Source organism: Drosophila kikkawai, chromosome 3R, assembly GCF_030179895.1.
Source record: "Drosophila kikkawai strain 14028-0561.14 chromosome 3R, DkikHiC1v2, whole genome shotgun sequence".
NCBI lineage: Eukaryota > Metazoa > Arthropoda > Insecta > Diptera > Drosophilidae > Drosophila > Drosophila kikkawai.
In genome coordinates this window covers 11825454-11840600 of record NC_091731.1, presented here as the reverse complement: position 1 = coordinate 11840600, position 15147 = coordinate 11825454, and the positions used below count along the sequence as shown (strand labels likewise).

At 42.8% G+C, this 15147-nt stretch overlaps 1 protein-coding gene across 1 annotated transcript in view; it reads left to right on the top strand.

Annotated features, from left to right (window-relative positions):
* Nucleotides 1-15147, top strand: part of nAChRalpha1 (nicotinic acetylcholine receptor alpha1) — a 61688-nt gene that overhangs the window by 14048 nt on the left and 32493 nt on the right. The gene's annotated exons all lie outside the window — the stretch shown is intronic.

Genomic DNA, 15147 nt, shown 5'->3' with positions numbered 1-15147 from the left:
GGTGTGTTTTTGCGGCGAGCGAAGCAATTCGGCATAAGCCAAGTTGTTCGGTGCTCATGGCTATTAGCTTTGGTTTTTTAGTGCGTTCTCCTCGAAAAATGAAAAGCCAGCGCCGGCGAATAGTAAAATGTCAGCGTAAAACTGTAATTTATGTGCATGTGTGAGCTCGGGGTTTTTTGCCCCAAAAAACCGGCAACCGAAAAGCGAAAACCGAAAGCCCGCAAACCGAAACAGAAACTGAAACCAAAAAGCGAAACCTACTAGCCTTTTTATGCGCATTTTATTCCGTGGCTGCCTTTTGATGCTGCCGTGGTCTTTGGGTTCGTTTCGGTTCCTTTCCTACGTACATCAATCAATTCATTGACTCTACTCTTGGGCATAAAACCCGAAAGTATTCGCAACAGGAGCCGGGGTAATAAAACTTTTGGCCAGCCTAGTCCCGACTTGATATACACAATGCAGCAGCAGCACCTTCCGATCGATATGTGTATAGTTTTATGGGGAAGGCACACAGTCACAGTCAGCGCCATGGCTGTAATTCATGTGCCGCCATCAAAGTAATCCCCCTGGCATAATATCAGTCAAGGGCAGCGTGAGCAACGACAGCCAAAGCCAATAAAACTAACAAAAAAAAGGGGCCGCCTTTCACCAGGCTGGCAAAAAGCAGGCGAAAGTTTCTAGCACCGCCAACGTTACCGGAACTTTTTCTCTCACAGGCACGATAATTATGGGCGAACATATACATATTTATTCTTAGGAACTCCATGGAATTTATTTATACTTTTAAGTTCACTGAAGCGGGGAGCAGCCCCCACTGCTGTGTTGCATAATTTTTTCCTAGATCCAGGACCCACCGACTGTCGATGAAAAAACTATTAATCACAGAGCCCAGCGGAGCTCAGACAACGAGCCGAGTCAGGCCAAAGGCTTGGGCCGAGAACAGGACCCGGCCAGGACATATTCACGCCACACTTGTTAGCAAAGGGCTGGGAGTAAGGAGGCCGGGATTCGGGCCACGTTTTTGTTGTGTAAACAACAGAAACGAACGTTCGCATAAATTTTTCGTTTTGGGGCCCCATAAAAATTTATATAATTGAGCCGCGGCAGGCGCCTAACTGAAAAGCGGGCCACAAAAAGGCGGCACAAAAGAAAAAAATGAAACAAAAACGAAGAAAAAGGATGCCGGGACACGCAGAAAGGATGAGCCTGCCTCAAAAGAAAACTCAGTCCATCTTGCTGGGAGAGAATGTGTAAGGGATGGGCGGCTGGCTGCCCTGAGTGAAAGGAAAGTTTAAAGCAAATCAAAAACTCGACGATAAGCACGAGTTCAGCCAACAGTCACGCTGATTGGTATTTTCTGTTCCTCCTTTCGGGCCCAAAGCTTCATCATCGTTTCGTTTCGTTTCGCCCTTTTCCGGGGTAGACCATAAAATATTTCACATTTTCACTGGGCCCCCCAAAAACCGTCAGAAATTTGTGCTATGCGCGGCAAATATGCTAGAAAGTATTAAATGTGTAGCGCACTTTCTGGGGCAACATATTATCCTTCTCTCTGTGTTTGTGTGTGTGTGTACAACAAAACTGGGCTCTCGAAGCTGAAAACACCTGAATCCCAGAACGGTAACTGAAGAGCGCGGTAAACACGTAATTAAGCTTGAAAATGTCTCAAGGATTAGGCATTTCGCCTGTCTCCGGCGCTGTCATCGGGAAACCGACACCCGAAACCGCCCAAAAACCAAAACCATTGCCACCGCCAACCCTGTGACAGCCATTGGCAACAGCTGTCGCTCGCTTATTATGTTTATTATAAATAATTTTGCAGCTGCTCACCGCCATTATTATATTGCATTTGTTTGAGAAACCCGAGAGGAGAAAAGAAGTTTACATCTTTACATAAAGAACCAAGAACTGAAATTAAAACATATATTTTCTTTAAGATAAATATTAAGAGAGAAAATTCATTTTAAAATAAATAATATTCTTTTTTATGAGGACTTCTCGTTGCATATCCCAAAAAACCCTGTACAGAAAAGTAATGACCAAGGTCCTGAAGCCCCTGGCACGTACTGTATATAGTTGCCATAGCCAGGCAGTAAATAAATACTTGAGCAATGACATGTCAACGTTAATAAATGATTAACTTGTCATTTGGAGCAGCGTGGCACTAACGAGGAGGGGGAGTGGGAGTAACTGAGGGTGGTGAACTGGGGTGAGGCATGCTGCAAGAGTGTGTAATCTGCGAATCCTGGTGTGTGCGAGTGGCTTGTTTGCCCGAATGTGTTGAGCGTTGTCTATGCCTGTCTTAGATTTCGTTTATGTGCGTACTTAAGTTGTCAGTTTGCATATTAGATACGAGTATCTGCAAATAGCCACCCCGCAGCCGCCGTGCCCCGCCCTCCTGGACTCAATCAGAGTTATGTCACATGCGGCTCCCAAGTCTTTCGAGTCTTTGGTCTCAAGGAAATAAAGTTTTCCCCTCAAGCCGCAAGCCTCAGCCTCAGCCTCCGCTGTGATGTGTGTGCCTGGTCGCATAAATCTTCTAAGCTGGCCTCTCTCGCTCTGTAAAAAGGAAGGCAGACATAATATTTATGATGTCAGGCCACTAACAGAGCTCCAAGGAAAAAACTTGAACGAAATCAAGGAAATACATAATCATAACGAATCAAATGTCCTTCGGAAAAGAAGAAAAAGAAAAGAGGCAGGCAGAGGCAGCAACGGAGCCAAAGGACCAAAGAAAGATAACCCGGCCGGGACAGGATGAGGAATGACTGAAATTGTATCTTCTGTCCGCAGATCAGACCGGGATTTCCAGCATATTTTCCGGCTTCGTAGCTAATTAATTTCCATGAAATGGAAATTTAAATGCGAATTCTCACTGCAATCACAAAGGCAACAATGTCCAATTGCCATTTGGGGCATATTTATGGCGCAATTTAATGGCCGCAAAACCCCAAACACACAGTCTGTCCAAAAAAGAGAATTTCCAGCACCGTTCTGGGACACCACCGCAGCACAGACACATTTCCCACTAATTTTAATGAAACAAAAAAAAAAAAAATAATAATAAAATGTAGCTACACGACCAACAGTGGAAGAGACAAAGGAGCAAACCTTCTGGTTATTTCATTAATTAATGCCACGATTATTATCTGGCTTCTGGAGTAACGACACTGCACGTGCCACTCCCCGGTTCGTTCACCCGACCAGGTAAACTTTCATAATTAGTTTTATGGCTTTTCCCCACTGCCAAAGTTGATGCTGTTGCTTTTCCCGCTGCTTCTGCTTTTCCGCATGTATAAATCTCCCGCACTTGGCCACGAACAAATCACGCTATGATGGCGCAAATGAATGGATGAATGACTGGCTGTAGTTTCTGCCAGGCAATTATTTACACCGACCAACACAACTTCCGCACTAATGCCCATCGAGTGGCCATACAAATCGAATTTCTATTCGACCAGAACTTCCGCTACACTGGGCAGAAAATTCTGGTCAGTACAAATAAGTATTTACTTAATTCATTAAATTTCAAAGTACTTTTAAGAGAATTTCTAAGAAAATTAGCTGTAAAGGTTGATCTTTACTAGTGTACATTTTTTTTATTTGACCTCTTTTAATGTTGGTCCTTCGAAGCAGATATAAACTTAGGACTCTCGATTTATTTACTTGAATATAAACATAGCACAAAAGTTGTAAATTCCAGTAAATCAGTGATCAGATAATTAGGTTTCCTATTGAAATTTTGGTTATTTATTTAAAGTTTTTCCAGTTCCTATTGAATTATTTGTTAGAATCTTTATGATCCCTTGCATAATTTCTTTCTCTGCATAATTTGAAGTCCAATCTTTGCCGGCCAATGCTCCTGCGAGCTGGTGGAAAGAATTACGAGCCCGAAGTTAGTCAGACCTGCCATGTTCTTGCAAATTTATAAGCGCCACATTTCCTGTTTTCCTCTTGGCCGCGCATTTTACGACAGACCCGGGACTCCGAGGTCTGGTCTCGGGTCCGGCTGTTGGTCCACCGCCTAGGACTCGGGTGTTAGATTGATGATGCAGGTGAATTACGCAGCCCCCGGCTGATATACGACCAAGACAAGCCAGCTCCTGGCTTGCCTGGCTTTTAATTGAAAACCGAAATGACTTTTGGCCCGAGAGTGGGGCGTGGTTGTCGTTGATTTTATGCTAATCCATGCAGCTCAGAAGCTGAGTGCCGCAAAGTCCGGCGCAAAGTTATCAAAGTCATTGAAATTCTGCATAAAATTAAGCTCGCTGGCTCGCTGGCTCCTCTGGCTCCCCTCGAATATGTCAAAGTCGAAAATAAACAGACAGCGTCGTGATAATTATGCGCAGCCAGCAAAGAAGTCCATCTCAGCCTGTCGTCTCAGGTGTGTTTTTGTCTCGGCTCAGGATTTTTTATCAGTCCCTGCAGCTGTCACTGCACCGCCTGGGCTGCATTGTGGCAAAATTCAATTAAGCCTTCTTATTATTTTTATGATAATTAGCCCGGGTATAACTTTCGGCTACAGAATCTGGCCAGGGGAAGAAAGCCAGAGAGCTGCAAGTATGTATATCCGCTTAAGCGCAGCACCAAACTTCGACCAAGCAAGCCGCAACTTTGGCCAAGTCGAGATGAATGGGGCTCCTAACTTGGAAGCGGAAAGTGACCCACTTAATTGGCTTTAAGGCCAAAATCAATTTATGCACCCAAACAAAAAGCAGCTTAGTGCCAGTGAGGCAGAAGCTGTTTGCTGGCCCCCAATTCGAGTTGATTGGCATCTCTGGCACTGGGATCGATTGCGTATACGCAACGTGCAAGTTAATCAAGGCATCAAGTTGGCTTTAAACTAGCAGAAGGCCAACGATAAATGGCAGCTTTGTCAGGTCTAAGCTTTTGATTGTAAGAGGTGGAGGTGCATCGAGCCAAATATAGAAGCAACTGCATTGCAGGAAATAGAGGCATTTAAAATAAAATTTTACTAGCTAGAAGGCTTAGTTTTATTAAATAAATCGAGTGATTAAGATCCAGAAATAATTATTTTTAGCTATTTTTAAGCATTCCCCCATTTCATTTCTTAACCGAGTTCAAATACAAGTTTTTGGAAAGCCAAAAACTATCCAAGCTGCCTTAATTAATTATTTAAATCGCCCGAGATGCGCTTAATATGTAATGATTTATCTAGCTCCTGGCATCGCGATTGCAGAATGCAGTTATAATTATTATTCTTTGTGTGTTTTTACGGCTTCTGGCTTCGCCGTCGTCTTTCTATTTTTGGAATGAAATTATTTTTCGCTCTAACTTTTGTGCAGCCGAATGAAATATTTTGATTTGCCGCTGCCAGTGGCAAAAGTTCGTTAAAATATTCATAATTACTTGGCGTGTGATGCGGCGCCACTTCAACCTTCCCCCAACGCTTTCTTCGCTTTCCCTGGCCAACGAAAACTTGGCGAAGAAAACAGAAATTGTGCTACTTAATGAGCGGCGATGGAAACTTTGGCCGAAACTTTCGTGGGCGCAACGGGGGCGTGGCACCATGGGCACATTTAAAATAATTACAAATTTATTTAAGCTGCTTTATGGCGGAAAAAATAATTTACAATAGATGTCGATGCTGAAGTGAAATTTTCCGCAAAAGTTATTTCCCCACCCCTTCCTCTCTTGGCCATTGCTTAACCCTTGCGATCCCAAATGGATTTTATGCTTATGTCATAGATGTACAAATTTGCACAATGCTTAGTCGTAAAAAAATATTAGTATTCGTTGCTCCTTGTTGTTTTCTATTTTACATTTTTAATGGCTGCCAGGGCCATTTCATTGCCACAGAAAGTTGACAGTCGGGCGATATCCTCCGAATACTGGGTGTATTTCAGTGTGTGTGTGTCTGTGGAAATGTTTATGAATACACTCGTACTCGCACTCGCAATCGTTCGTATTTTTGGGCACACAAAGACGCAATTATCTCGGGCATCCCTTGCCACTCCATAACTACTGCCTGTGCCTGGGATATATACCCGAATATGTATATATGTACATATATATAGACCCGCCCCCGCCTCCGCCTCCGATAACATGTGTAAAGCGCACACAAAGGACAAGTTTCGCTTTCGCCAAGTCCATTTGCAAATTCTCTGCTGAAAGCGGGTTAAAGTAACAAAAGCCCCGGAATATCCCCCAGTACGGCCACGGCCCAGGACTGTTCCCAGTACATGTACACTCGTTTCCATCTCTGTTTGCAACTCTGCCTCGGCACATTTTTGTGTATTTGTGCGTAAAAGCCTTATAAATAAGTTATACACGTGGCTGTAGGAGGGAAGTGGAAAATGGGAACAGGACGAGGCACAGGAACTGGCCCTGGAACTGTATTGCCATCCGAAGGGAAATGGTCTGAATGGGGCTTTAAACCCATATTTTCAGCTATAATTTCACAGCGCTTAACTCTTTTTTGGTTAGCCAGCAGAATTATTTTCATTATTTTCTCTTGACAAAGTGACCATTGGATGTGGAAACATTAGAATGTTTTCTTCATAGCAATGTGGTCTTGGTTCTATTTTATTTTCTTGAGATTTGTAGAAGCTAAACTTGCATTAACAAAGATGATTAAGTTGTTCAAGAAAATCGTAGTAAATGTATTCAATTTAAATTGAAATTAGCAAGCTGTTGTTATTTAATCTTTAATGTTTAATTATAATACAACATAAATTTCTCTTAAAAATAATTACCCTATAGTTAACAAATTTGTTTCCCTCATTGATTAATGTTTAAATATTACTGAAATATAATTTTCTTTACATTACATAAATAAATTTTTAAAGCCTAAATAATAATCAACAATTTCCCAAAGTCACTGCTTGATTGGGTAGCTCTTCTACACATATCCAAAAGGAATTCAGTTGCTTTTGTAAACTCGATTTCCTATCTCCTGAATGTTTTCTAGATGAGCACTTCAAAGTCATCGCGACCACACATCCTAGCCTGGGTTTTATTATTTGTTGCTCTGGCAATTTTCTCGACGGGCTTTGCCACCGCCATTATGGCCAAGTGTGAAATGGCAAAAATCGAAAGAAAAACGGTAGCAATAAAAGCAAAAGTCATGCGGTTAAAGCGAAAACTTTTTCGGGTGGACTTTTTCTAGCTCCGATCTCATTTATTATTTACAATATTTTTTTACACATGCGTTCTATCGGTTTTGCGGTCGAGCCGGAGATTCATTCGAGAGATTCCTGCGGAATGAGAGGGCGCATTCATTTGAGAATCCTGCTTTGCATGGTAATTGAAAATTACGTCGCTGACACTCGACATTTGGTGACGGGGAAAAAAAACGTGGGGAAAAAATTCAAGGCAATTCAAAAATGCAGACTGAAATTCACACTGTCCGCCTCTAATTGTGTGAGTGAGTTTCGAGGACGGCAATCGGAGTGTGCAATTAGCAGTCGGTCCCTGCCATATTGATTTGCAATTAAGTGCAGGGGATCCTTGTAAAAAAATCCCTATAAGTATATTTTTTTCATGCGGTAACCCCCTTTCCTTTTTTGTATGCAATCCAACTTAATGATGCGCGAACTATTAAGCGCATTAAAAGCGATTTCTGCCCTTTGTCTGCGATGCCGGGGAAACTCCAACCCTCAACCCTCAACCCTTGCGGTGGAAAAAGGTAAAAAATGGCTCACGCAGCACGAACATTTATTACCTTTGACACGAGCCATTAAATAATTTAACGCGCTGCGAGGTAGATAAAAAAAAAAAAGCTGGGGGCGAGTTAACGACAACACCTGGCACACGTGAGTGTTAACCGGAAATTAAATTAATATTTTTTCCTAACTACTTATAAAGCTTTTAGCCAGGCGGGTTTGGGCTTTGGTTCTCCTGGTCTTTTTGGCATAATTGAATTGAACTTGCAGACGGATGGGCCGTGCAATCGAATTACGCTAGAAAAGCGACGGCGGCGGCTGGAATCGAAATTTAATTTAAAACACATCAAGCGGGCATTAGGGGCGGCAGCCTGCTGGCAGCTGGCTAAATGAACTTGCGGGCCGTGGCAAAGACAAACAGCAGATGAAATAAGAAATAAACCGAGAGAAGAAAAAAAATTAACGCACTCACACACGCTTTTGGGGCAAACAATACAGAACCAGAAGCAGATCCAGAAGCTGGAGCAGAAACAGAAACAGAAGCGTGGCAGGAGAAGTTGACATATGACATTTAATTTAGTGTCTTTGGTATGTTGCCTTCGCCTGGCACAATGCCAAAAGCATTTGCTCGCATTCATTAATTTTCATTTTCGCAAAAAGACGACGGCAACCGAAAGGCAAAAGTAACCGGCAACGCACCCCGGATACCCTTACCCATGGACACGGCCTAGAGGTTTACGCCGATGGTTAAAGGCATCGGCGGCGGCGTAGAGGTCAAAATGACTCGGCGGCGGCGGCGTAGTAGTCAGAAAGAACCGGCGGCGGCGGCGCGTCAAATAAGGCAAAAAGGCCATTTTAATGAGTTATTTATTTTTTTTAAAGTTTTATAAAGAACAATGACACTGAAGGCCGCGCTGAAGCTGCGCCGATGCCGCACCAGCGGCGCGCCGCGGCGCGCCGTTATTTTCATAATTTGGCGGCGGCGCGTCAAATAAGGCAAAAATCGGCGGCGGCGGCGGCGTGGCGCGGCGGCGTATATGTCTAACACGGCCAGGGGCTCATTATCCCCTCGCCACTGTTCTGCGAAAATGGAAAATTTTCCGTGCCCCTGAACCCATTCACCATACCCGTTTTGCCGGCAAGGAATTTATGTCTAAGCTGCCGAAAGAAAAACGCGAAAAAAAAATTCCACTGTTTGAGTTGAGTGGCAGTCTTTCCTTTTTTCCTTTTTGCCCTGCTGTCGACGTCATTATGTAGGACTTTTTTCAGCCTCCTCCCACCCTCGCAGCCGAGTGCAGTCGCTGGCTAATAAAATATTTTATGCTGGGCTTATCTGCCATATCAAAAGCATGAGTTTTGCAGCTGCGACAACACAAAAAGCCGGGTCCCACCGACAACGCATTATTAACAGAGGCGGCCTCCCTCCAGCCCTGGCCACACCTCGCCGGGTCCGTCGCCCCCATCAGCAGCATCCATCCCACCACTACTCCCCGAAAAACATAAACAAAAACCAAGCGCCGAAAGTAAAACAAAAAATTCCCAAAGACACAGACACGCTCACACCCGCATTAGAATTTATGAGAGAAAGCAACAGTCCAAAGGGAATGCACACAGAGAAATTTGTATGTGAAAGCGGGGTAAAGAGTGTTTCATGTCCCAAATATTTACCTTAAAGGAGAAGTTGTTTTTACATTTTTAATACAAGTTTCCTGAAAATCAATCTGAACATGTTCTATAACTCACCATTTTCTTTTAGTGTATAAAGCAGCTTTTTGTCTAATTCAGGCTGTTTTTTGGTCAAGTGCAGCTTGGCCAAATATTTTTATACTCTGATAATAGAACCGCATGTGGCTCCACATGTGGACAGTGGAAACTTTCCACCTTTTTTTGGCCAGCTGGCCAGGAAGATGATGACACGAGCGGGGCTACCAACTCATGACAGCTGCCAGCTGCTCTTCGCCCCCATTGGCCCCCGAGCTTTTCATTTCCTCACACGTCATGTTCATGTTCTTTGGTCAACAGAAATTTTCAATTAAATCCCAAATGATAAGCAGACTTTGAGGCTATTAAAGATAATTTCGCATTGTTCGGTGCCTCTATTGACTTTACGGCCTTTGTGCGGAGTTTATACGGGGGCTTGGTTATGGGAGGATGATATGCAGGCAGCAGTACACTTGTATCACTAATCTCTTGAGAGCATTGAACGGTGGCCTGTTGTGGTTTTCCGGATGCTTTTCAGGGGCTTTACGTGTCATAAAACCATTGCAAGCCTTTTGTTGTTGCTGGCAGCCTAAGCCAGGAACTTGTGCATTACAAGTGACATTTATTAACCATTTGCTAATTGAAAATTACATTTGTTTTCTTGCAGGTAAGTCGATTAATCAATGAATTGCCACTGGTCATGATGAAGTTTCATGTTAAATACAATATATAAAAGGTATTCATTTTATTATGATACTTAAGTTATTGAAATTCGAACGAAAAGAAGAGCTTTAAAAATCTCATTCTCCCAGCTAGCTGTATATTTAAAGCAATTGCAAATGGAAAATCCATAAACCAAGCTGTAGCTCATCCCTCTCAAACCCTCCGATTATCCCTGAGCCCTTCGCTCAGGAACAGGAAGGTCGTGAATTGAACTGTCATAGTGCTGAAATTTCCATTACGAGCGACAGCGAAAATATTTCTCTCCCTTCGGCAGCCTGGTTACAGCATTTAAGTGCCCCAGTGGAGGGTTCATATTTATTTTATATATATAACCAACCCTATGCCGCCAGGTGAGAGGAACAGAAGAACAGAGCTCACCTGCGACAGGAGCCCTGGGAGCTATGGCTGCGACGGATAAACAATCACGGAGGCGCAGCCAGGGCTCAGTAAAAATCCTGCAGAAGTAGCAGTATCTGTGTAGCTGTAGCTGATGCTAAGGATGCTGGAAAAGCCAGTGCCATTGCATCATTTTATCCATCAATTTTATACCTTTTACAATTTGTTTTTCTTTTTTTTCCCCCCCTCTCCTTTTGTGGCCCCGCGCCCGTTCGCTTTCACTACAAAATAGCAATTGTATTAAACGCGGAGGGACAGATACGAGAAACGAGGAGACATTGTAGCTGCCATATAGACACATCAAGTAATTGAATGCACTTGCGACACGCGGCAGGGGCATTCGGAGGATGCGGAGGCGATGTGTGTCTCAGCTGGATGTCGTTGCTTTGATTTCCAGCTCGTTCGATGCTATTAGCGCAAGTAAACTATATGCGATGGTGCGCGGCAGATAAAACCAGACACAGGAAGGCAGACTAGTCAGAAAGAGTTCCTTAAAGCGGCTTATTTGGAAATTGGAAACTGGAGGAGATTATTTAAGTATATTTCCAAAGGAAGATGCAACTTAAATTTACAAGTTTCGAAAGGAGCTATATTGCTTATCAAACTAACAAATGTTTAAACCTTAATTAAAATGAATTTATTGGTCTTAATTCGCTTTTAATTTAAAACAGAAACAGAATTTGTAGCTTTCATAAAGCATAGAAGTGTAGAATCCTCTGACAATTAGTAGAGAATATGCTTGGGTATAACCACCAATTCCATAATTAATTGTAGAGAATTCATTTGCTGGAACAGCCCGAAGCCTGCAGCTCTCTCCTCTTGAGAGCAAGTCCTGGCATTGTCTCTGTGTATGTGTGTCTCAGATCGTCGGGTATTTGCTCAAGTGCTTTGCCACTGTGTGTGTGTGAGTGTGCTGTGGGTGGCTGGCTGAGTGAGTTCTGTGTCAATAGTTGGCACACATAGAAGGCATTCGTGGGAGCAACCAAGAGACTGTGGCTGGGTGTAGCAGAGGGCGGGACTATAGTCATCGTCTACTTTGCATAGAATTGAAATTTGAAATTGGAAATTGAAAATCGCTTTGCCAACTGCGCCGTGGAGAGCTCGGAGGAGATGGAAACGAAGAGGCGAGCAGTCTGCTGTGTGGCTGATTGACAATGCATTGGATTTGCATTAAATAATCGAACTACGCGCTTCTGTTGCTTTTCAGCCATTAAGTTGAGCAAATATGCTGGAAACTGGATTCTGGATTTTAGATTCCGGACCGGCAAAGTGCTCCTACCCACAGCAAGCCGGAATCACATCATTTCGGTATTACCAAAATCAGCAGCGATCCCAGCCCAACAATTTATCAAATTGCCTTTGCCCAGAGTTACACAATTATTTAGTTTCCATGGAATGGAAAGCTTTTCGAGTTTGGATGGGAGTTTCGCAATCGATTCCGCTGCCTGCTATGCCTCTGTTCTTTTTCCCCCCTTGTTTATTTTCAAGTGAAAATTTCGTGAGCGCCAGATTACATACAGAAATTGAATTTTTTTCCCATTCAAATGAACATGTTGGTTAGCTGCCTGGCTAACCTTGCCCTGGAATGGGTTATGCATTCAACTATTTTCCATCATAACTCTGTTTTACCATGTCCTAGGCCACGCCCACTCGCACATCCGGCAGTTGCATTTGCAGCATTTTCACAAAACTCAATCCAATTCGAGTGGCTGCAGTTTATGCTGTTTGAGTTCTCTGGTTTTCGGTTTCGTTTACGTGTTGTGCCAGCATTTTTCCGGGCCTTCCGTTTCCAGCTTCCAGCTATGCATATAGCACGGCTAAAGTATTTGAATAATTCATGCGTGGCAATGCATAAGTCAGACCAAGCCCAGCTCCTAGCCAGTCCGCCTCTGAACCCATCATCCCAGATTGCAGCTCTTGTGGATGTTGGCAAGTTGTCCATTTCATTCAGAAAGGGAGAGAGAGTCATACTACACTGGTAAATAAAATGAGAAAAATATTACCCTTCATTAAGTATTAGGTAATTGTTTAAAAACAATCCTTTGAACTTTTTTCCGAAGCTTTAAAGAAAACAAATTAAATTTAAAGAAGAAAAAATACTTGATTCCATTTTCAGTTATTTGTTCAGTGTGTTTGGCATGTGATTATGCAAGTGAGTGCACTGAGTCTCTGTGTGGATGAAACTATAAACAGCTCGAGGGCTGCCAGCTGAGTCAATAATACTCTCTCGCCTCATTGAACTTGGCCCGAAGGCTCAAACCGATTTGATGCCAGAGAGAAAAAGTACCGAGAATGACAACTAAAACAGCAATCGATCTCCTGCCTAATTGGAATTGCATTGCATTCCATTTTGGGATATCAATGTGCGCTGCCGTGTCAGTTAAATGCTAATGAATTTTTAATGCATTTCACTTTTTCGCTCTTTCGCGGCGAATGAAATTGCATTTAAAATGCCGCAAGGACGACAGCGAGTGTCCTGCCTGGCTGGCCATATAACAATTATCCGAGTGTGCATGTGTTTGGATTAATTAGCTGTCATTTATTCATTTATCGATTGCGTCGCTCATTTCCTACCTACGAGCGGATAGAGCGATGGCCAAACATTAATCAAGCGCCAAACTTTCGCAACGGTATCGGGGCTAATTAAATAACAATGAAGTGGGAGCGGAAACATCTGTTTTACAATATCAATTTTGCAAATAATGCGAGCCCAGCAACAATCCCCATCCATCAATCAATCAATCGGACAATCCAGAACTCCGCACATAATTAGTCAAAGCACCAAAGCCTTGGCGCATAAATCAGGACTGTACATTTCCGCCAAATATACATATATATTCGTTAGGTTTTATTCAAGTCAAGTGTCTGTGTGTGTGTGTGTTTTTGGGCGAAGAAATAATTTTAAGCGGACATCTGTTGTCCAAGTTTCAAATGTTGTCTTGCCCTTCTTAAAGATAAATTCGCAATCGCTTCTGGTGGTCGCCTGTCAGAATGTTTGATTTAAATTTATGACTATGTTTTGTCCAAGCCATAAGGCGCAATAAAAAATTGGTGAATGTCTTATAAACTCTGTTTGGACTCAAGGATACCCCAAAGTGACAAGGAAAATTGAAAACTAGATGAAAAAAATATTTAATTCAAAAGAGTTTGTTCCAGAAAACCTTAAAAAATGAGAGATAAATCTTACTTTACAATTTTTAATCATTTTTGTTTAAGAAACTATATCAAATTATTGAATAATTCAACCTTTAAAGCTCTTACTAAAGGGTATTAAAATGACTAACTTTCCTGCGTCTGGGTTTTTGTGTCGATGGAATCGCAATCTATTGCCAGCAGCCCCAAGATGAATTATGACGCTGCAGTTAGTGTTAATACATATATAAACTGTACAAAGAGATTTAAAATGGTTGGCAAGGATATTAAATAAAACGAGTGCTCAAATTTAATTTTAAAGTGCGATCAAATTACATTGAGATGAATTTTATATGAATTGCCCCATCAGGGACGGCGGCCATCTTGATGGCGTCGTTTGCCAAGTGTGTCAACTTCCGCTGCAGCCCTGAAAAATACGGAAGACACGGGAAATACGACGTAAGGATAAGTGTCGTCCAGCAGCGATAATCAATAAAAGCGACGGCAGGCAACGTGCACTTTTTACCACAGTTTATGTTAAACTATTAACAGGATACTGGCTTCCGTAATGAAGCAGCTGCCGCCGTAGTTCGTAGTCCTGAGTCCTTAGTCCCCGCCGCCATTGCACAAAAAGCGGGTCGCAGAAAATAGAGAAGCCGAGGAAAACAGCTGCATTGTTCACACGGACACACACACACACACAGCTGCAAGGAAAAACCGAGACAGATGGCGGGTTTAGCGTAAAAGTGGGAACAAGTGAAAGAGAGACATTGGTGCAATGTCCTGGACCAGTGTGGTGGAAAATCGACACTCAATATTAGCACCGTTTATGAGCTATGAACGAGCTACGACTGGCAACCACACTTCCTCTGTTTTCCTCCCTGACCCAAATTTACTGCAGTCTGATGCATAAAGTCGACACTGTTGATGCTTTAAACCTAAGCCCAACTGCGACAGCAATATCGTTTCCGTTTCCGGTACACGAAACAAAAAACCCAACAACAACACAAAATTGGAAACACATTAATCATACTCAACAATGAATCCGCTGCCACTTCGGCCGCTTCCCGACCTCCGCTACATTAATTAACTCATAAATCTTTTGTGCATATCGAATGACAGAAATTGGCTGAGGACCTCACACACACACACACAGCCTGCCTCCCTGCCTTGGTCAATGCCCTCCATTCCACACATAACCAATTATTTCTGCCGAAATCTCTTGAAATAGGTGAGATACATGTAGGAGCAGGCTCGCCCATTTGATTAATGAAGCCGTACCTCTGAAATATTGACAGGCCTTGGCAGCTGTCGGCATTGTTTTTCCTCTAGTTGCAAGTTGAAGCCCCTTCTATCTATCAAAATGGGCAGAAGTCATTTCAACAGCCAGTTATGCTTTGTTTTCCCCCAAGTGCTGAAAATCTAACTGGGACTATCAATTTGATGCTGACAGTGCTTGAAAGATGATTTGAGTTCTTGGAATTATGAAACTCCTGGCCGGCAGAGATCCTTGGGCGTGATTAAAGAGCACTTATCGGTCATGCTGAATAGGAAACTCATTTATTTAGGT